Source organism: Otolemur garnettii, unplaced genomic scaffold (genome assembly GCF_000181295.1).
Source record: "Otolemur garnettii isolate 467f Iridium unplaced genomic scaffold, OtoGar3 scaffold00002, whole genome shotgun sequence".
Taxonomy (NCBI): domain Eukaryota; kingdom Metazoa; phylum Chordata; class Mammalia; order Primates; family Galagidae; genus Otolemur; species Otolemur garnettii.
The window spans coordinates 34,985,070-35,007,538 of NW_003852397.1; the positions used below are offsets into that span (position 1 = coordinate 34,985,070).

Here is a 22,469-nt window from a genome sequence, read left to right on the forward strand (position 1 = left end):
CTTTGGAGACTCAGAAGGTGGAGGGTGGAAAGGGAGGTTAGGGATCAAATACCTACTGGGAAGAATGTACAGTATTCAAGTCACAGGTACACTAAAAGTGCTAATTTGCTGACTTCCCCGCTACATAATTCATCCATGTAACAAAAACCACTTGTACTCCCTAAATCTACTAAAATTTTTTAAATAAAGGAGAAAAAAAAGAGAGAGAACAAAACCCTATAGAAACATGACCCAAATTCAACAAATTATCAAATGTAAGCTATTGTTATTCACCTCCCCCAGACTTCCTGCCTTTTGAGCTCTACATACTTAGAACATACAAAACCTGTATTCTTTCCTCCATAACGTCATTATCACAATAATATTAATAATAACTCTTTGACACACATTATCATCAAATACTAAAATTTTTAAAACAATCAATTTAAAAAAGATTTGCTTTCACCAAATTTTTCATTGATCTTCTCAATACTATAATAATGTCTAAGTAATTTATTATGAAAACAGTTTTGTAAAGGATAATGACTATTTAAGACCAAGAAAACTACATGTTTCAAAAATGAAAGCTTTCCACTGACTTTTACCACTATCACACATTGCCAATCCACTGAATAAAGTCTATGGTATTATGAGTACTATATTTTTCCACTGAAAATGTTATTTAGTATATCAAAAATAAAATTTCTCAGCAAAGCACAACAAAAGTAACCCAGTAAAACCTACTAATATCATTATTTATTTCATATAGGCAATCAACAAAAGGATATTTGTCTACTATTATTTTTTAAAAAGAACTACTAGATAGACTAAATAAGAAATCTAGGTTATTTTTAGTTTATCTGTTTTCTTAATAGTACTGTAGAAAATATCTAAATTTTGAATGTAACTAAACATACATAAAATTCCTGCTAGTTTAAAAAACAGTCAAATTTGAACAGTAAAGAACTACGTGAACTATTTAATAAGAGTTGTAATTGCTATTGCTATGTAAATTGACTTTGACACACAAGTTTGCCTGTGGCTCAAGGAGTAAGGTGCTGGCCTCATACACCAGGGGTGGTAGGGTCAAACCTGGCCCCAGCCAAAACTGCCAAAAAAAAAAAAAAAAAGATTTGATGCATTAAAATTTTTAAAATATAATTTTCAAAATATAAAAGATTAGAGGACATAAGACAAAACCGAGACTCATTCAAATTTAACCTATAATTCTTTACATAGTACATTCACTACTTAAAAAAGAGATTATGAGTCTGTGAAATATAAACAACCAAAGTTCAAAATATGAAATACAAAGCCAAATGTAAACAAACAAAAAAAATCTACATGGGTTTTATACAGTGTCTTTCCTAATCCTAGGTATTTTTCCTAATGCAAAATACATCAACTTAGAAAGTTTATCTTAACATTCTTAAAGTTTGTGATTACATGGGATTACCTCCAAGATCAAAAGAAGCACTACATGAATACTAATATCACATGATCTAACTGTACAAAAATTTGGCACTGCTCAGGTTTTGCATCACATGAGTAACTAAATACATCAGGAAAACAAAAAATACTTAAGATATTAAATAGGAAGCATTTGTGCATGTCATGTCTGTATTTAGCTAAAGCTGTCACTTCTTTTTAGCCAAATCACTTCCAAAGTATTTGACTGAAGAAATTAGAACTTCTTAAAAAATAAAAAATGCCTAATTTGTTTTTTAGTGTCCCTGTAACCTGAAGAAAATCAAAAACTACAAATATAACACATTCCTGTAATCATTCTAAAAATGATGTCAAGTTTCAAAAATAAAATCCTCTGAATTATCTTCAGTTATCACTTTTTAAAAAGAAATGTGGTTTAAAAATGCAATCAGCTCATATATTCCACATAGCTATTACTACTCAATGAAAGAAAATGTCTAAATATTGAGTAAATAAGAATCTATACTTTGCAAGGTGTACAAGTAACTACTCCACATTATAAAACATTCTATTGTGTGTCTTGCCCATAAACCACAAAAATAAAAATCTAGGCCTATGAAATATTTTATAGAGGTTAGTATTCTCAATTCATATAGTAATCAGAGTATTCTGATGGCTATTATCCTAAATTATTGGAGGCCAATGAATTTAACTTCTAAAAACTAAAGTGTAAAGTTTGAACTATGGATTTTATAACCATTTTTTGGACTGAATACCTAAAATATTCAGGTTAACAATAAAATAACTTTCATCATGAACTTTAGCTTCAAGACAGAGAAAAACACGTGTCTGTGTGTGCTACAGTCGGCAATCTTAACTTCCTAAAGAAAGTCACTGATTTAATCTTGCTTTCTAATCACTGCCTCTCTTATAAGCGCCATGAAGAACCTGAAGCTGCCTGAACTCTGAGCAATATATACAACAAACGTAATGCAAAATTAGCCATCCTATCAACAGGTAAAGCCACATTCTGACATTTGACATTTTCTTGCCTTCAAAAACAAATTTATATTAAAAGCACGATCAATTTTTTATATAATTTGTACAATAAAAAATTTAAAATACTTTCCCAGATTTAATTAATTGTTCTATTTTACTCAGTACAAGTTGAGTTTTTCATATTCAACATGTTGAGCCAGGTACTCGTGCCTATAATCCCAGCATTTTGGGAGTCTGGAGCAAGAGGATTGCTTGAGGCCAGGAGTTCCAGACTAGCCTGGACAACATAGCAAGATACCATCTCAACAAAAATACAAATAAATTAGCTAGGCATGGTGGCATACATATGTAGTCCTAGCCACTCCGTGAGACTGAGGCAAGAGGAGTTCAAGGTTAAAGTGCCCTTTGATTAGACCACTGCACTCCAACTCTGCCTGGGCAACAGAACAAGACCTTGTCTCTTAAAGAAAAAAAAAAGAATTCTTGGGACCAGAAGTGTTTGAAATATTTGGGTTCCCGCCTCCTCCCGGCTGGCGGATGGGAGGCTGCAGCCAGGCTTGACTGGGCTCCCTCGTCGCCGCCGCCACCACCACCGCTGCAAAGCCATCCTCCCCCACCTCCCCGCCTCGCTCCCGCTGGGTCGGAATGAGCTTCCGGAAAGTGCTGGCCATTCAGGCCCGAAAGCGGAGGCCGAAAAGAGAGAAACATCAGAAAAAGCCAGAGCCTCAGCACATTACTCCTTTAGTACCTCCTCCACCTCCAGCGCCGCTGCCACCAGCACCACCTTTGCCAGATCCAACCCCCCAGAGCCAGAGGAGGAAATCCTGGGATCAGAGGATGAACAGCAAGAGGACCTTGCAGACTACTGCAAAGGTGACTATCATCCAGTGGAAACTGGAGACCTCTTCAACAGCCAGTATCATGTTAGAAAGCTTGTATGGGGGAACTTCTCTACTGTCTGGCTAGGCTGGGATATGAAAGGAAAAAAATTTGTTGCAATGAAAAGTTGTAAAAAGTGCTCAGCATTATACAGAGACAGCCTTGGATGAAATAAAATTTCTCAAATGTGTTTGAGAAAGTGATTCCAATGACCCAAAGACATGGTAGTCCAGCTCATTGGTGACTTCAAAATTTCAGGCATGAATGGGATACATGTGTGCATGGTCTTTGAAGTGCTTGGCCATCATCTCAAGTGGATCATCAAGTCCAACTGATACCCACAAAGTGGTGCCCCAGCCAGCTCAGCTGAGCAGGGCCTGTGGAGGGGACCTGCCACCTCCTCTTGGTGACAACAACCAGCAAAGAAACTGGGAGGCTGGAGCAAGCGGTGGAGCTTTCTTCTCCCAGAAGCTCCAGTAGCTGCTAGAGGACCTACCAATCAAGGGAAAACTGATGCCCATCCCTGATTGGTCCATTTTCAATCCTGCTCCTGATTGGTTTATTTTATGGACCAATCACAGCTAAGCTATTACCCCTATATAAGACCCTGCGCAGAGAGCCTGGGGGCAGACCATGGCAGACCTTCCAGGAAGAAGGAGCTAGAGCTGTGGGACTTCTACTGCTGATCCTGCTCTACAAAGAGGCTTGGCTCTTTGTAGGGGTTGTAACACTTCTACTGCTGGTCCTGCTCTACAAAGAAGCTTGGTCCTTTGCTGATCCTGCCCTGCAAAGAGGCTTGGTCCTCTGTAAGAGCTGTAGCACTTCCGCTGCTGATCCTGCCCTACAAAGAGGCTTGGTCCTTTGTAAGAGCTGTAGCACTTCCGGTGCTGATCCTGCTCTACAAAGAGGCTTGGTCCTTTGTAAGAGCTGTAGCACTTCCGGTGCTGATCCTGCTCTACAAAGAGGCTTGGTCCTTTGTAAGAGCTATAGCACTTGTGCTGCTGGTCCTGCCCTGCAAAGAAGCTTGGTCCTTTGTAAGAGCTGTAGCACATCTATCCTGCTCTACAAAGAGGCTTGGTCCTTTGTAAGAGCTGTAGCACATCTATCCTGCTCTACAAAGAGGCTTGGCTCTTTGTAAGAGTTGTTTTCATAAGAGTTGTAACACTTGCATCCTGCCCTGCAAGGAGGTTTGGTTCTTTGAGCTGTAAATAAAACCTCACTGTTCATTCTATGGTCCGTCGAGACCAAGAGCCTGGAAATCCAGTGTTAGAAATCTGGTATCACAACTATGAAGGCCTCCCAGTTCGTTGTGTGAAGAGTATCATTAGACAAGTCCTTCAAGAGTTAAGATTATCTACACGGTAAGTGCGAGATAATTCATAGTGACATAAAGCCAGAAAACATCTTGGTGTGTGTGGACCATGCCTATGTGAGAAGAATGGCAGCAGAGGCCACCGAGTGGCAGAAAGCAGGTGCTCCTCCCCCATCGGGGTCTGCAATGAGTATGGCTCCACAACAAAAACCTACAGGAAAAATACCTAAAAACAAAAAGAAAAAACTGAGAAAGAAACAGAAGAGGCATGCAGAGTTACTGAAAAAACACCTGCAAGAGATAGAAGAATTGGAGCGAGAAGCTGAAAGGAAAATAATAGAAGAAAACATCACCTCAGGTGCACCTTCCAATGAGCAGGACAGTGAATACTGCCCGGATGTGAAGCTAAAAGCAGCGGGATTAGAGGAGGCAGCAGAGGCAGAGACTGCGAAGGACAATGGTGAAGCTGAGGACCAGGAAGAGAAAGAAGGTGCCAAGAAAGAAAACATTGAGAAAGATGAAGATGATGTTGAGCAGGAACTTGCAAACATAGACCCTGCATGGATAGAATCACCAAAAACCAATGGCCATATTGAGAATGGCCCATTCTTACTGGAGCAGCAGTTAGATGATGAAGATGATGATGAAGACGACTGTCCAAATCCTGAGGAATATAACTTTGATAAGCCAAATGCAGAACGATTATACGTATAGCAGCTCCTATGAACAATTCAATAGTGAATTGCCAAATGGACGACATAAAATTTGAGTCACAGTTTCCAGAGTTTTCCACCTCCTTGTTCTCTGGGTCCTTGGAACCTGTGGCTTGCGGCTCTGTTCTGAGGAATCCCCACTTACTGAACCAGAGGAAAGCAGTCCATCCCACGACAGAAGCAGGACAGTGTCAGCTTTCAGTACTAGAGAGTTGCCAAAAACAAAAACCCAGGCAGCTAACTTGGTAAATCCCTTTGATCCACGGAATGCAGATAAAATTAAAGTAAAAATTGCTGACCTGGGAAACACTTGCTGGGTGCATAAAAACTTCACGGAAGACATCCAGACGTGCCAGTACAGATCCATAGAGGTCTTAACAGGCACAGGGTACAGCACACCTGCTGACATTTGGAGCACCACGTGTATGGCATTTGAGCTGGCAACGGGGGATTATTTGTTTGAACCACATTCTGGGGAAGAGTATTGCAGAGATGAAGACCACATAGCCCACATCATAGAGCTGCTAGGCAGTATCCCAAGGCACTTTGCTCTATCTGGAAAATATTCTCAGGAATTCTTCAATCGCAGAGGAGAACTGCAGCACATCACCAAGCTGAAGCCCGGGAGCCTCTTTGATGTGCTTGTGGAAAAAGTACGGCTGGCCCCATGAAGATGCTGAGCAGTTTACAGATTTCCTGATTCCGATGTTAGAAATTGTTCCAGAAAAATGAGCCTCAGCTGGTGAATGCCTTCGGCATCCTTGGTTGAATTCTTAGCATATTCTACCACTATAGCATTCTGAGCTAGCAAATGTTCCCAGTACATTGGACCTAAACGGTTAACTTTCATTCTTTAACAGGATTACAAGTGAGCTGGTTTCATCCTCAGACCTTTATTTTGCCTTGAGGTACTGTCCTTTGACTTTTGCTTTTTGTGCACTGTGGTCCTAGGGAAGGGTAGTCTTTTGTCCTCAGCTAAGTAGTTTACTGACCATTTTCTTCTGGAAACAATAACATGTCTCTAAGCATTGTTTTTTTGTGTTGTGTGACATTCAAATATCACTTTTTTTGAACGAAAAATACTTTCCCCCCTTTGTGTTTTGGCAGGTTTTATAACTATTTATGAAGAAATATTTTAGCTGAGTACTACATAATTTACAATCTTAAGAAATTATCAAGTTGGAACCAAGAAATAGCAAGGCAATGTACAATTTTATCTTCTGTCAAAAACAATTGCACCCGTGAATGTTAAATGTTAATTTCCATTAAATATGGGATGGGGACTCAAATTTCAAAAAAAAAAAAAAAAGAAAGAAATGAACACATGTAATATCTGGAAGATGAGACTCAAATATAAATATAAAATTCATTTATGTTTCGTATACACCTTATACTCATAGCCTAAAGGTAACTACATACAAAAATTTTAATACTTTTGTACATAAAACAAAGTTGTATACATGTCATCAAAGGAGATCAGAAATTTTGCAAATGTGCTATCAGGCTGACACTCAAAATTTCTAGATTTTGGAGCATTCGGATATCAGCTTTTCAGATTAGGGATGCTCAACCTATTGTGATAACTTGGAAGTTGTCATATATTGGGAATCATCTAATACTCACAGACTGTCCTCAGTAATTTTTATAACCATAATTCTATCCCCATGACACACCTGCAAAAGAGTTTTATCCCTGTTTCACAGATGAGAAAATTAAGTATCAGAACGGTTAAATCACTTCACCAAGATTATATATTATTTTAAGTGGTGGAACCAGATTCTAATGCAGGCCTTTTTAAATTTAAGATCTGTTTGTTTTCCTCACTATTCTAGGTTTTTCCTTGTGCAAATCTTACTCATGAGTTAAAATATATTTCCTACTACATTTTTCCAGAAATTTGTGTTTGGGACTGGAGGAGGTGGTGAAATAAAGTAATTTCTAAACCTTATATTTGTAGATAGATGAATATAATTTTCTCCAAATTCTTCTAGGTTTAATACAAATATTAAAAATTACATTATTATACAGGCAAAATTTAAAGATATTCACTATTCACCATGGAAGATTTCCTAAAATAGCATTGAACATTCTGAACGAAGATCCAAAAGCTGGGGTAATATACTGAAAAAATATCACCAAACAGTATCTCTGTTTAGTTTAAACAACAAACAACCTTCTAAGAATGAAATAATGATGTGAAGCTCAAAACTGCTTAGTTAATATACTTGGCCTTTAAACAACACAGGTTTGAGCTACACTGGTCTACCTACACACAGATTTTTTCAGTAGACATTGAGAAATTTTTTGGAGATTAACAATTAGAAAGAAACTCACAGATGAACTGCACAGCCTAGAAATACTAAAAAAAAAAAAAATAATAAGAAAAAGGAGTCATAATGCATAAAATATATGCAGGTATTAGTCAACTTACGTGTTGATTAGTCTACTTTTGTGTTAATCATCTGTCTATGTTATCAGTAAGGCTCCTGATCAACAGCTCATTAAGTTGTTCGTTAACCTATCAGTAAAGTTTTAGAAGAGTCAAGTTATACACAGATTTTTGACTGTGTGGGAAGTCAGCACCCCAATTCTCGCATTGTTCACAGGTCAACTGTATTAGAATCCTTCATCATAAATACTAAAACCAATCAGAAAACTGATCTATGTATACATGTTTTCTTTTACTATCAGAAAATAATATACTACATTCTGTCTGAAAATCCCTTATTTCACCCTTACTTTTTATTTTTCCCCTTACTCTTGAAATGAGTTCTTATCAGGTATAAAATTCTAGGTTGGCAATTTTTTTTTTTTTATGGTACATTTAAGATGCCACTTGCTGTTTCCTAGCTTACATTTTTGCTCCAGCCCAGTCAGCTGTCAGTGTAACTAACTCAACTATGTTGAAGGTAATCCGTTTTCTCCAGCTACTTTTAAGATATTCTTTATTGCTGGTGTTCTCCATTGTACTGTGATTTATCTAAATGTGTATTTTATTTAAACTATTCTGTTTGCAATTTTCTGAGCTTCTCAAATCTGTGTACCGGCATTTTTCATCAGCCCTGAAAAATTCTTAACTTTATCTCCTCAAACACTGCCTCTTCTTTCCCCATTATTTTTCCCTTCTGCTCTTGGAAAACAGATGAAATACATTTTAGACTTTCTCATTGTGTGTGTGTGTGTGAATATCTGATACATGAGATACATCTACCTTTACCTCTTTATGTCCATTTTCTTGTCTCTGATACGTTCTGGATAGTTTATTTTCCCCTATATCCAGTCTCTTTTTAGTTGCACCTAATGTGCTGTTAACCACACCAAGTTGTTTTCATTATAATTATTGTTCTGTTTTTCACTGCTGAAAGTTTTGTTTGGGTCTTTTTCAAAACCATTAAGTTTTCTGTTCCCAGCAAATATTTCCCATCTTCTTTTTAAACATAATAAACATGGTTGGGTTTTAATAATGTGTTGAGTCTTTCAAATAGTTGAAGTTTTTGAGGGTCTATTTCCATCAGTTGTTTCCACTGATTCTTACTCATGGTGCCTTGGTTCCTTGGTTATAATTTACTGTCAGCCAATTTAGAAAATTATTTCTAGGAATTCCCCAGGGCCTATGTGAAAAATGTATTCTACCTGAAAGGACTGTCATTTCCTTTTGTAAAGCATCTAGAACCACTTTAATTCATATCTTAAAGATTTCTGGACTAGGTGAAGGATATTTTGAGCTACAAATCCAGAAGCAGGAAGATTAATGATTATAACTACTTAGGAATAAACAGGTCTTTTCTAAGGTCCAAATGCAACGTTCTTGTAGCCTCCTATGGGCAAGAGCATGAAAAGGTTCTAATCCTGGTTCACCCATACTCTATAGGCATAGAGCTTTGGAGTTCTATTAGACTTCCCACTTTGGGCCAACCTGGGCTTTAGTTTCTATCTCCTGTGCCTTGTGAGGCCTTCAAAAACTAAGTAAAAGTACCTAAGAATGTGGCACATGTTCCCAGGAGAAAACACTCCTAATATTCTGCTTACCTCTCTAAATTCCTGCTTTTATGGAGATTTTGGCCTGGTAATTTCTTATTTAACTCTTCTGAAATAAACATTTCTTCATACATTTTATCCATCATTTCTAGTTGTTCCTGTGAAATTACCATTTAACCTAGCTGACCATATTACCCTATATCCAACTTCGTAAGGTTTCATGTTTTTATATTTCAATCACAAAAGTCTCATTTTGTGGACTATACTGACACAGTAAAGAACAATCTCTCTTTACTCAGCTTGATTCACCAGGACATAATTTTGCCAAATCTAACAGAAAAATTCTATTAGAAGACTATTAAGAGTTGGATAAGATTCTGAAACTAACTTTTCAAATAGAAATATGTAAAACTGCTGTTTAATGTACTGATCTACTGCTATTTCCCCCCAATGGCAATAGGTAAAATTTACAAAAATTCTATATTTAAAACTAATGGAAACTTAGCCAGAGTGCTGAAAAGATGAAAAATAAAGGAGAACGGATTTCAGTCTTGTTTCTGCCAAGAAACAGAATCATAAACAACAAAAGTACCAATCACAAAAAGAAGGGAAACAACCCTGACATTATTAAATTGTATAAATCAACAAATCTAGATGAATGATTTTCCTAGGAAAATATTAATTACCAAAATTAATCCAAGGATTGAAAGAAAATTAACACACAAATAAGGAAGAAGCCAAGAAAATAAAGTGCCACTCCATGAAAAGCACCAAGCCTAGACAAAGAATAGGTAAAGGTAAATTCTTTCAATCCTGTGCTAAAGTGTTCTAGGGCAGAAAAAGGAAAGCCTCCCTAGTTTTTCTAATGAAAACAGTATAATATTAACTCTAAATATGATAAAGAGAACACAAAAATAGAACTACATGCCTTTTACACTTACAAAGATGGCTGCAAACATCAAAAAGAAAGTTTTAATTAAAAAAATCCACTCTGTATAAGAAAAATAATATACAAGGTACAAGGTTTACTCTGAGAACAATTTGATATTAGGAAAAAAAATCTATGAATGTAATTCATTATATTGGCAGGATGAAGAGTGGGAAATGTATCAAGAAAAGCCAAAAAAGGTGTCCATTCCTAATAAAAAATATTACATAGATGACCTCCCTTCATTCACTACATCTTTAAGTTGATCCATGTATCACATGTATTCAATGGAAGACTGACCTCTATATAATGATGACCTCTGTTAGTTGTACCTTGATAACATGAACTGCAACACACAATATAAATTTACCCTCTATAACATGACCATTTGAGTCCACTCTACACCAAGGGAATAGAAGGTATAAGCTTTGCCACTTAGTTATATTATTTTTTCTTTCATTACATTCTTTTTTCATGTTATTATTACCACATATTGGATTAGGCCTGAGGTCCTATTGCTTAACACATGTTGCAAAAGAATTTTTTCAATGTGAAGATCTGAATTGTAGGTACATCCTACAATTACTGAAAAATTTTGTAGTTAATTGAGACATCATGGCCCAAAGGAAAGAACTCAAATTGTTGACACTGAAGAAAAAGTTTGATCTTCTACATTTTCTGGAAAGCAACTGCCAAAGAAAGGCAGCAGACATTTTGGTGTTAGCAAGATCACATCTGGCAACATCCAAAAATGTAAACATGAGTACTTTGAGAGATATAGTAAGGAAAGTGGTGACCTACAACAGAAAATGAGAAAAGTCCTTTGATGAAGTCAATGAAGCCACATTAAGCTGGTTCAAACAAATGTGAATAGTTAAGGCCCAAGTCTTGGGGCTGAACCAAGAAGTTGCCAAAAAAATTGCACAAGAATTCGGGTGGCAGATTTTCTAACATCAAGTGATGGGTTTGAGAAATATAAACTGTGACAGGAGAGCTCCCAAAAAGTCTTGTGTGGTGAATCCAATGATGCTCCAGTAGAGGTTGTGGAAGAGTTCATCAAAAAGTTCCCAAACTTCACCAGAGGCTTCAAAGAGGACAACATCTTTAACACTGATGAGTGTAGTCTCTTTTTTAAGGCAATGCCTGACAGGAGTCTCATCTTGAAGGATGACAAACATAAGAGCAGAAAACTTTCAAAAGTGCATGAAGCATCTGATGAAGTGGAAGAAACAAGTGGAGAATGACAAAGAAAATTATGGAGACTCCAAAAGAAGGATGTCAGGTGTGATAATGCAGTGGAAGATATATGCCATGGAAAATGCCCACTTATGCCAAGAGGTGTAGCCAATGTTGAGAGTTCTTTCTCTACTTAAGTTTATAATAAAAATAGGAAACAGACTAAGATTGACTCTTTCTAGAAAGAATGATTAAACAATAGAAAACAGTAGATGTCTGATTTTTGTGTGATACTGTCTATATGACTTTACTATGTTTTGATTATATATGATTTCATATGATATTCTCTAATAAAAGCTGTACAAGAAAGTAAAGTATGTGTACATAGCAGTATAGTAGGCTTAGTTCCTTATATTGACCACCTCTGCATGTTGACCACTTTGTTATAGCTGCTTAGGTGGTCAACTTACAAAGGCTCTACTGTAATTTCAAAGAGAACATACACATGCATATACACATCATAACCAAAGCCAGCACAATGTTTAAAGGAGCAATATTTAAAACACTACCGTTAATGTCAGGCACAAAACAAGGGGTCTGGCTGCCACTGCTATTTAATCAAAATTACTCCGAAAGCAGTAGCCAAAGAAATTAGAAAAGCAAATTAAATAAAAGTTATAAATATTAAAAAGGAAAGCAATATTCACCAATGTTTGTGGGTATGTTCTACATAGAAAACCACAGAGAATCAACTAAAAAACTATCAAAAATCATGAAAATAAATATGAGACCAGCAAAAAAAAATCAAAATGAATAAAAAAGGTCTGGTCCTACCTAGATATTATAATGCACTAAGAAATACAGGAAAGGGCTACTGGTACGTAAAGAGACAACTCAATGGAATAAAACCAAGAATCCAGAAATACGTCTAAGAACATATGGGCATTTAGAATTTAATAAAGGTAGTGTTTCATTTGTGTTAAAAAAAAAAAAGGTTATTCAATAAATAATGCTACAAAAGTTGTATAGCCATTTGAAAAAAATAAATTTGGATCCTTATTTTTGCTTTAAGACAAAAAAGTACTTCCAGATGGGTCAGAGATTTATGTGTAAGAAATGAAACCATAAAAATTGAGTGTCAATCAAGTGTTAAAATTTTTATAATACTGGAACAGGGAAAGTCTTTCCAATATTATCCCAAACTAAAAAATTTATAGCTCTTCTTAAGAACAAAAAAAAATCTATAAGCAAAATTTAAAAATAAAGTTGGGAATATTTACAACATACAATAGGCAAAGGGTTAAAAGCTATAATATCCAAAGAATTCTTGAAAATCAGTAAGAAAAAAATTCCCAAAATAAACAAAGAGATTAAACAGGCATTAAAGATATAAGAATAAAAGCAATCTATGATATCACTGCACTCTAGCCCAAGCAATAGAGCAAGACTCTGTCTCAAGGGAGTTAAAAAAAGCTATCTGTCAATTTTTGCCAATAGACTGAGAATGATTTACAATACTCTCTAGTTGCAAGGTTCTAAACAGAGTTCTTCTCTCCTACACTAAAAGCTAGGGTATAAATTAGCATTACCTTCCTATAAAGCAGTTTGGCAATAAGTACCAACATCTAAATTATGCATACCCTTTGATACAATATTCTCAAATCAAAAAAAATGCTTAGGGTAACAACATCAGTATATGACGATTATGAAAAAATTTTAAAAACAGAATACAACAGAAAAATTAGAAGTTACATTTACAATTAAAATTTAAAAATTAAGAAACTATACAAGTTAAGTAAAATTATTTGCAAAAGGTGGGAATAAAGGTTGTTTTTTAAAATTTTACTTAAGGGTGGGCATGGTATAATCTTAACACTCTAGAGGCAGAGGCAGGTGGATTGCTTAAGCTCAGAAGTTTGAAAACAGTTGAGCAAAAGCAAGACCCTGTCTCTAATAAAAACAGAAAAACTAGCCCAGAGTTGTGGCAGGTGCCTGTAGTCCCAGTTTGTCAGGAGACTGAGGAAAGAATGTTGTTTGAGCCCAAAAGTTTGAGGTTGCTGTGAGCTGTGTGAAGAGCTCTCTAGCCTGGGGCAACAAAGTGAGACGCTGTCTCAAAAAAAAAAAAAAAAAAAAATTTTTTTTTTTTTACTTCAAGTACTTATCCAGTACCTAATGTACTTATCCAATGCATAATCAGATAAACAGATCTAAAAGCTCCGGCAAGAAATCTAAGAAGAAATTTCATATAACATACTATTCACAAGCTTTCTCTCTCTGTAACACTGACCCATCATTATCTTCTTTGTAATCCTTGACCACTCAGTTACTATTCCATAATTCTCTGACAATGTCTTTATGAAAAATGTCTCATTTCATTAATGCCCTTATCAACAGTTTTATGTTATGAGGAAACCCAGGTTTTACCAACATTTAACCATATCCTTTGCAAGGCAGAATGCATGACTGCCACTGGTTCAGGGCGTTTTGCAGATAGTTTTACAAGGAAGGACATTACGGGAACTGATTAGGCCTAACACTAGGACTAATACTAGTGGAAAGCATCTGTACTACAGTAGATAAAAGTAGAAAGGAGGTAGGGAAATATTCTCTGAATCAAAGGAAACAAAGTAAATCCAGAAAATAAATGAGAGTTTAAGGAGGCCAGAAAGATAATCATAAAGTAGAAAGCAGACACCTCCCTATTCTTACCTCTTCCATTATGTCCTTCTTTCACTGCATCCAAGTCTCTTCATCACTTCCCACTGGCTTCCATTACACTCAGTTTTGACAAACACAGAATTTAGCATACAGAACTTTAAGTAAGTCCCTGAAAGAAAAAGCTTGAAAAGAAAGCTCACCGTAAGGACCATTAAGAGGAAAATCAGGAGATTTCCAAAAAAGATAAATAATGTTCTACAGTCTGAACTCTGTAATCTCTCACGTTTGGGGATTTTTGGGGGGGGGGGAGTGGGGGGAGGCATCTCTCTCTGTTGCATCATATCTCTCACCTCAGCCTCCAACTTCTAGGATCAAGCCATCCACCTATCTCAGCCTCCTCAGTAGCTGGGACTAAAGGTTTTTACCACCATGCCTGGCCAATTCTATTTTTTTTTGTTTTGTTTTTTGGCGAGGGCTCGGTTTGAACCACCACCTCTGGTACATGGAGCCAGCGCCCTACTCCTTTGAGCCACAGGTGCCGCCCAGATTCTTCTATTTTTGTACAGATGGGGTCTTGTGTTACTCAGGCTGGTCTCAAACACCTGGCCTAAAGCAATTACAAAGGGAACTGCACTCACTTTAACTTAAAGTACTAGAGTGCTGTGTAAATTACCAGAAGATTTTGACATAAAAGTAGAATCACAAAACTTCTGAGGTAAAAGAGTCCTTAGAGATCATTTGGTGGAGCAGTTTTCCCAATACCATAGAACCTTTGTGAGTTGATCACCCAAGGGACTATAACAAACTGGTCAACATACAGAGGTGGTCAACACAAGGAACTAGGCCTACTGCACTGATATGTGTATGTGGTATAGGTCTGGTCAATGAAAAATAGGTCAACTTAAAAAGGTGGTCAATGTAGGGAGGTGGTCAACTTTTATGGAGGTTCTACCATATTTCAAAATGCTTTTGAGAGCTCAGTAGATGAAATCACATAGATACTAAAGTAAAATGTATTTCAAATTAATGAAATTATGAAAATCATTCAAGTATAGATTCTGTAAGTGAAAATTCATCATTAAAAAATGCTTACCAAAAAAAAAAAAAAAATGGCTAGCACCAGATGGTATAATTATGTACCAAGAAAAGCTAAAAGAATTAACTGAAAATCCATTATAATGAGTAAGAGATTCAGAAAGTGACTGGTTACAAAATAAATATACAAAAAAAAAAAAAATATCAGTAGCTCTCTATGTACCAGCAATAGTCAGGATATGAAAACTTTTTTTTACATACTCTGTGTGTGTTCTATAAAGTTTATATAAACCTTTAGATACTTTTAAAAAGAGAGAACAAGATAGGAATTCTGTTCACAACAATAAAAATAAAATAGGACAGAACAGAAGATAAAATGATAGTGTTTCTGATATTAATGGAAAAAGAGATCATGCTTTTAAGTAGTATTGAGGAAACTGGCTAACCAAAAGCTTAAAAGTTTAACCCTTAACCACACACTATACAACTAAACATGTTCTGGAATAACTGCAAAACCAAAAGTTGAAAATGAAAGTATGAAAAAGGTGAGAAATACAAATTAATCACTATAGTATAAACACAAGGTAAGAAAAACCTATCCATACAAGATACCTAAGAAAGCACAAGGTTTAAATATATGTTAAAATCTCTAAGAAGCAAGAGAAGGGAAGTATAAAGTCAATTAAACCTGAATAAAGCTGTTAAAATTAAGAAAAAATGACAATACCTAACAATGGCAAGTACAGAGCTCTCAAGTGGCTTTGTAATAAAGGGTAAACAACAAGTTTATCTTTCAGTGAGCGATTTACCCATCTATATCAAACCTGTTAAACATGGGTGGATCTTTTGACCCAGTAATTTCACTCACAACATTCTTTCCTCAACGATGCATAGGCACAAAGCAGTATTAGCTATAATAATGTGCAGCGCAGCATTACTTGCCATAAAGATTGTCTACGAATGAAGGACTGACTTACAGCAAACTAATACAATGAAATAGTATGCAGCCACTAAAAGTTATGTGGGAAAGTAACGACACGAATAATATCATAAAAATATCAAATGAAAAACAAAAGCAACAAAACAGCATAAATCCATTTTCAGTTATTAAAAAGTGTGTATATATATATAGATAGATAGATAGACACACACACCCCTTCCTCAAGGTAAAGAGATTAAATTTAGCCCCTACCTTAGAGAAATGAAGGTAAATAGGAAGCAATTTATCCCAAGCCTCCCTATGCCACCAACATCTACCTCCCCATGGAATTAAAAGAAGACTATTGTAAATGCAGTAGACAAATACGGAAATAGTGGTAACCCCTGCCCATCTTCTATCAACTCCAACTCTCCAAACTTGTTCCTCAAGCTCCACCAGATACGCAGGGCCATCAACCCACTATTTTACCACAGGGTGCCAAGAACAGTAATGTTACTAACTCCTTTCAGATTTCTACTAGGTAAACTGCTAGGACAACTCCAAAGTTACCTCTTGTGAGAAATTCTAAAGGGGTTTATTCTGACCTGAGCAAACACAGAAGGCACATCTCTGCAGGCAGAACCTATGTCTCGGTCTTCTTGCCATGTTGTGTCATCCCAACTCTATCAGAAAAAGGGAACTGTTCCTCTCTGATACATCTTCCCCAAAGTGGTTATATCAGAAGTGGGGGCTTACTTCTCACTTGGTCTAAATATTTTGCAGATTCATTAATTAAAAGTGGGTATCTAATTACCTTGGGTTCAACCTTTTTATCTCAGAGACAAAATGTTTAGTAACTCTGCAAGATAAATCACTCCTGTTAGCCAATACGTGTTACTCAGCTTTATAAATTATTAGTAATACTTGCAGAACAAAACTGGTACTTGTTTTTTAGCATTTCTCAAGGCAATGTCTTGAGAAATGTCTCTTGCCTTGAGAAATGCTAAATTATATTTTAGCAGGTACAGGTAATTATTTTTGATCATTTATTTTTATAAAATTTCCACAACAGGCATTACCTTTTGTAATAGGAGATTTTAAAAAAACTTTTTTTTTGCTAATGGGAGACTAAATATCATACAGTAACTACTGGATCGAACATGCCCAACCACAGCAGGATTGCCTTCAGACATATATACTACAGCTAGCCTGCCATTTTAACTTACATACAAGTAATTTTAATCATATAAAATTATATTCAACCAACTGAAAAAAGCCAGTCATTCTTCTACATGTAGGCTTTGAGTCCTGGAAAAAAGGCAAGCATTCTTAACAAAAATTTATGGTAACTTGTAATCAGCTATAATACCTATTTCAAATCTCTTAAGACTATTTTGTTTCACAAAACTAACTAGTAACTTTTCTAGGCAACTAAGAAAAATAATAAATCTGCAATTACTAAATATTTTCGTCAAGTCAACCACAGAAACCACTTGCAACATTGAACAATCACCAAATGATATTATCTTTAGATGTTTTTCATTCAAACTAATGGATATTTAATGAATACCTACTATGTGCCAAGCCCTATATACTCCAACAAGAGTTCTATCTAGCAGAGGAGATGGAAACTATGATGAATATAATTCCATATAAATTACAAAACGCACACATAACCAAACCCTTAACTTCATTTCCAAAAATCAAAAAACCAAACTCTAAAAACCAAAATAGTTTTTTTCTAAGTTGTAAACAAAACCTGATCTGAACTAGTATGAGACTTGTTATAGTCTTTGCTCTTCTATTTAGCATAAATACGTATAATTTTGCTGGGAAAATTAATGTATAAAATTATGGAGTGACAGGTGGCACCTGTGGTTCAGTGGGTAGGGTACCAGCCCCATATACAGAGGGTGGTGGGTTCGAAGCCAGCCCTAGCCAAACTGCAACAAAAAAATAGCCAGGCGTTGTGGCAAGTGCCTGTAGTCCCAGCTACTCAGGAAGCTGAGGCAAGAGAATCATCTATACTCAGGAGTTGGAGGTTGCTGTCAGCTGTGTGATGCCACAGCACTCTACCAAGAACGATAAAGTGAGACTGTCTTTCCAAAAAAAAAAATTATGGAGCAACTGCTTTCATCCAAAAGAGGTTTCACAATATTCAACATATATGCCATCTTGACATTCTAAATCCTAAGAATTTTTGCTTGAGACACATATGTTACCATAGGTTTCAGATAAAGGTCTATGGATCAGGTATGAAGATGTAATGAAAGACGAATTATTTTAAGAAGCAAAGGAATCGGCTGAGGTAGGTAAAAGGTTTAGTCCAAGAAGCCTTCAGAAAAAAGGTGATCCTAGCCCGGCACTGTGGTAGGCACCTATAGTCCCAGAAACCTGAGAAGAAGAGATTAAGATTGAGGTGGTTGTAAGCTATGACAGCAAGACACTCTACCAAGAGCCATTGAGTTTTAAGACTCTGTCTCAAAAAAAATAATAATAAATAAAACAAAAATAAACATTCAATTAGAAAGAAAAAAAAGGTGATCCTACTGTCCTAGGCTTCACACATTATCCTTAAAAAGTTTTAACCAATCCTTTTACACCACCACCAAAGACATCTTGTCTACAGCCTTACTTCTCTGTTTTGAAAGACTTGAGCTGTGAAACTATACTTATCCATTCTTAATTTTTCCAAAGGGATAAAAGTATTATTATACCAATTCAGTATTTTTATCCAAAAATATAAACTTTGTTTTCTTGGGCCTCACAGCCAAGTAAATGTACAATTTCCAAAAATATAGTCAATCTTGATTATGTGTGTATGATTAACCACACTACAGATTATCCCTACTAGCACATAATATCTAACATGTATAGGATAGCTTTAAACACTTTACTCTCTCTCTCTCTCTCACACACACACACACACACACACACAGTCTCTCTCTCTCTGAATTCTGAAAACACCCAATGAGGCAGTTACTATTATTATTTCCATTTTGAAGATGAGAAAAGTAAGGTACTGAGGTAACTGACCAACATGGCATTATAACAAGTATAAAGACAATACATAATTTATAAAAACATGCAAATTATTAGTGAAAATACCAATTGAAGGTTTCCATCATTTGGATGTGCAACAAATGTTCCTTTGGGTTTATAATAAGTAATGACTTGGCCACTCAACTGTGAGGCATAAAAAGCATAGGAGAGCTGATGTGGCCATGAATCCCTACAGCACAACTCAGGGTAAGAAATGAAAAAGTCATCAAGTGAACATGAAGCATGGGCTTCAACACTACTCTAATATTCAAAGATAGCAAGAGGGAGAAATTGGACAGGTAGACATTACACAAGCATTATTTTTAAACATTTGTAGAGTAGTATACATTTTCCTAAACACTTGGTGTGTTTTTGAGAAAATATTTACAATTAAGATTTGTTGTTATACTGACTTTCTTCCCAAACACATCTTTATCCTAATTCTCAATAACTAATGCTGATTCATTATAAAGAATTTTGTAGGGGCTAGGAGCAAGATGGCAGACTAGAGACTAGTTCTTTAAAGCCACATGTGGTGAGATCAGGGAAAAAGGACTTTAGGCACCTCTGGCTGGTGGGCTCTGCCCAGAAACATCCTTTCAGGGGAATAGGAGGTAGCAAAAAACTTCAGGACCCCAAAAGGAAGTAGAAAGCAGTGGAGAAGTGGCACAAGGGTGAGTACTTACACAGCGGCACTGGGTGGCAGCAGTAATTTACACAGAAGGATCACCCTGAAGGTTGTTTTTTTTTTTTGGGGGGGGGAGCCTAGGAACTTGGTTAAGTTACTTTTGGAGAGCATGGGGGAACAAGTGAGTGATTTCTGAATAGTGCCCAGGGTCCAGGACTGAGCCACAGGGTACAACAGACCTCTTATTGTTCCACTACAGGCTGGGCATAGCCATTGTGGGAAAGCTGCCTTAAAGGATCAGCCCTCGGGGTCCTAGTGCAAGGATGGTTCTGGCACATCTAATAAGCAGGGGAGTCACTCTAGGGAGATTTGAGTGACACAGGCTTTCCTGAAAAAGCAACTATTTGGCAAAGGAACATAGTTTGGAAAAGTCGAGGTATGTCTATTAAGTAGGCTGAAGAGAGGTTCAGGATCATAACCCTGTGGGATGAGGGCAAAGTAGTCAGGAAGACGGAACCAGGTCTCCTCAGCAAGACACAGGCTTCTAACCTCCAACTTAAACAGCTGTATCAGCATCATGTCCCCAGAAGATCACCTGTTGCCTAGGCACTATATGGCAAAATAATATACGTTTATTTTCCATTTTTTACATTTATTTTTGTAACCATTTTCCCCCATTTTTTTCTTTTTTTTCATCTTAAAACTTTTCATGGTTTTCTTCTTCAATAATAAGGATTCTATTTTTGCTAGTTTTTCTACTCCTGTTATTCTTTATTTTCCCCCCAATTTTATCCCTTAAGGTTTTTTGCTTGTTTGTTTTGATTTATAGTATTTTTGTTTTTCTTCCCTATTTGGCGGCGGTGGGGTCTTCCCTCTGCTCAGGCTGGCAAAGAACTCTGGACCTCAAGAGACCAACCCAACCCACCCCTGCCACAGGCTAGGATTTGTCAATGTGGGTCAAAGTACTCTATTGTACACCACTACTATTCCAGTCTCTCTCTTTCTGTTCCTCTGTTCTGTCAATCTTTCCTTTTACTCCCAACTTTCCTATCCCTTTTCTCTCTTTTTTTTTTAATCTTTTCTTCCTCCTTGCTCTTTACTCTTCTCGTCCTTTTGGTCTTTTAAAAAAGGACACTTCAACATTTTAGGTCAGTGACAGGGTAACTTAAAAAGGAGGAGGAAGTGAAAGGAAAAGTAGGGTAAGGAAACAAACAAAAATAAAACACTCATGCAGAAGAAACAGCAGAAAAATCCTGGCAATATGAAAAACCAGAATAGGGTAACCCCCACAAGGGACCATGAGGTAGCTATTGCAGAGGATTCCACCCATAAAGAAATGTTAGAAATGACAGAAAGGGAATTTAAAATACAAATGATAAAAGCAATGAAGGAAATTGCTGAGAAAGTGGAAAATAATCAAAAGGAAATCCAAAAATGGAATCAAATAAGAGATGAACGATATGAAGAATAAAGAAAGGATGTAGCAGAGCTTAAGGAATTGAAGCAGTCAATCAGGGAACTTAAGGATGCAACAGAAGAGATCAATAGCAGATTGACCATGGAGAAGAAAGACTCTCAGAGGTAAAGGAAAAAGCTCTTGAGATAACTCAGGTTGTTCAAGAGACAGAAAAAAAGAGAAAGCAGAATGTTCACTGAGAAAATTATGGGGCTTCATAAAGCATTCAAACATAATTATAGGTATCTCAGAAGGGAAAGAAGAACACCCCAGAGACATGGAAGCCCTACTAAAGAATACCATAAATGAAAATTTCCCACGTATCACCAAAGATTCCAACACACTCCTTTCAGAGGGATATAGAACCCCAGGTCATCTCAACTCAAAAAGAGTAGGTCAACACGAAAGAGAAAATTCTGTAAGCAGCCAGGAGTAAGTGCCAATTGACCTATAGGAACAAATCCATCAGGGTGACAACTGATTGTCAAACGAAATTTTTCAAGCCAGAAGAAAATGGTCATCTACCTTTAAACTACTTAAACAAAGCAATTTTCAGCCCAGAATTCTATATCCTGCTAAGCTAAGCTTTAAAATTGATGGAGCATTTTAAAATTAATGGAGGAATGAAATCATTTACTGATATGCAAACATTGAGGAAGTTTGCCACAACAAGACTAGTTCTACAGGAAATACTTAGACCTATTATACACACTGACCATCACAATGGACCGCAAGCAAACTAAACATCCAGAAACTAAAGGACAAAACCTAGCTTCCACAATGAAGCAAATGATAAAACTAAGCAATGGACTATCCCCAAATAAGATGAATGGAACTCTACCACACTTATCAATCCTCTCAATAAACATTGAGGGCTTGAATTCCCCACTGAAGAGGCACAGGCTGGCCAACTGGATAGAAAACCACAAGCCACCATATGCTGCCTGCAGGATACACACCTAGCCTCGAAGGACAAGGTAAGACTCAAGGTGAAAGAATGGAAAACAGTGTTTCAGGCAAATGGAAATCAGAAGAAAAGAGGACTTGCAATCTTATTTTCAGATGCCAGTGGATTTTAAGCAACTAAAGTCAAAAAAGACAAAGATGGACACTTCATATTGGTCAAAGGGATAATACAACAAAGACATTTCAATTCTAAATATTTATGCACCCAAGTGAAATGCTCCCACATTATTGAAACAGATCTTAATTAGTCTGAGCAACAAGATATCCTGTAATACTAGGATAGCAAGGGACTTTAACATGTCTCTTACAAAGCTGGGGACAGATCCTCTAAACAGAAAACTAAACAAAGATACAAGGAACCTATGCAATCCCA

The 22,469-nt window shown here is 36.4% G+C and overlaps 1 protein-coding gene and 1 pseudogene across 1 annotated transcript in view; one reads left to right on the top strand and one right to left on the bottom strand.

Moving 5' to 3' along the window:
* The window catches only part of TBC1D5 (TBC1 domain family member 5), a 551,029-nt gene that overhangs the window by 523,289 nt on the left and 5,271 nt on the right, over window positions 1-22,469 (bottom strand). The gene's annotated exons all lie outside the window — the stretch shown is intronic.
* On the top strand, window positions 3,032-6,087 carry LOC100946879 (annotated as a pseudogene).